The following is a 441-nucleotide window of genomic DNA, read 5'->3' on the forward strand; positions in this document are numbered from 1 at the left end:
TCCCACTCTTGATCACACACAGGTCAACTCAGTTACAAAGGAATGAAGAAACTATGAAGGCTACAAAGGAAGGAAGAAAAAAAACCCAATGGAACTGGAAAGTGAAGGTCTCTTTTTATTCAAAGGAGGTAAAATAAAGGCAGCTGTGATTCATGTTTTCCTACTCTTCACTGTCAGTGGCCGCAGATCTGAGACTATGGGTCATGATTCCTTAAAACAGGCAGTTCAGTTCCTCTGTTAGTTCACTTGGGGACTCGTTAGCAGATACACAATTTGTGCCAAATCCATTGTAGTGACTACAGGCTATATTCCATTAGGGAGAAAATTAAAGTCCAAAACAATAGTTTTATACAAGTGTAAACTGGATGGGTTGGCCACCAACCTACATGGACCAGCTGAGAGGCATATTGATAACTCTGTGCAAACAACCACCAAAACTTT

This window comes from Gavialis gangeticus, unplaced genomic scaffold (assembly GCF_001723915.1).
Source record: "Gavialis gangeticus isolate Ggan-Ray unplaced genomic scaffold, GavGan_comp1, whole genome shotgun sequence".
Classification (NCBI taxonomy): domain Eukaryota; kingdom Metazoa; phylum Chordata; order Crocodylia; family Gavialidae; genus Gavialis; species Gavialis gangeticus.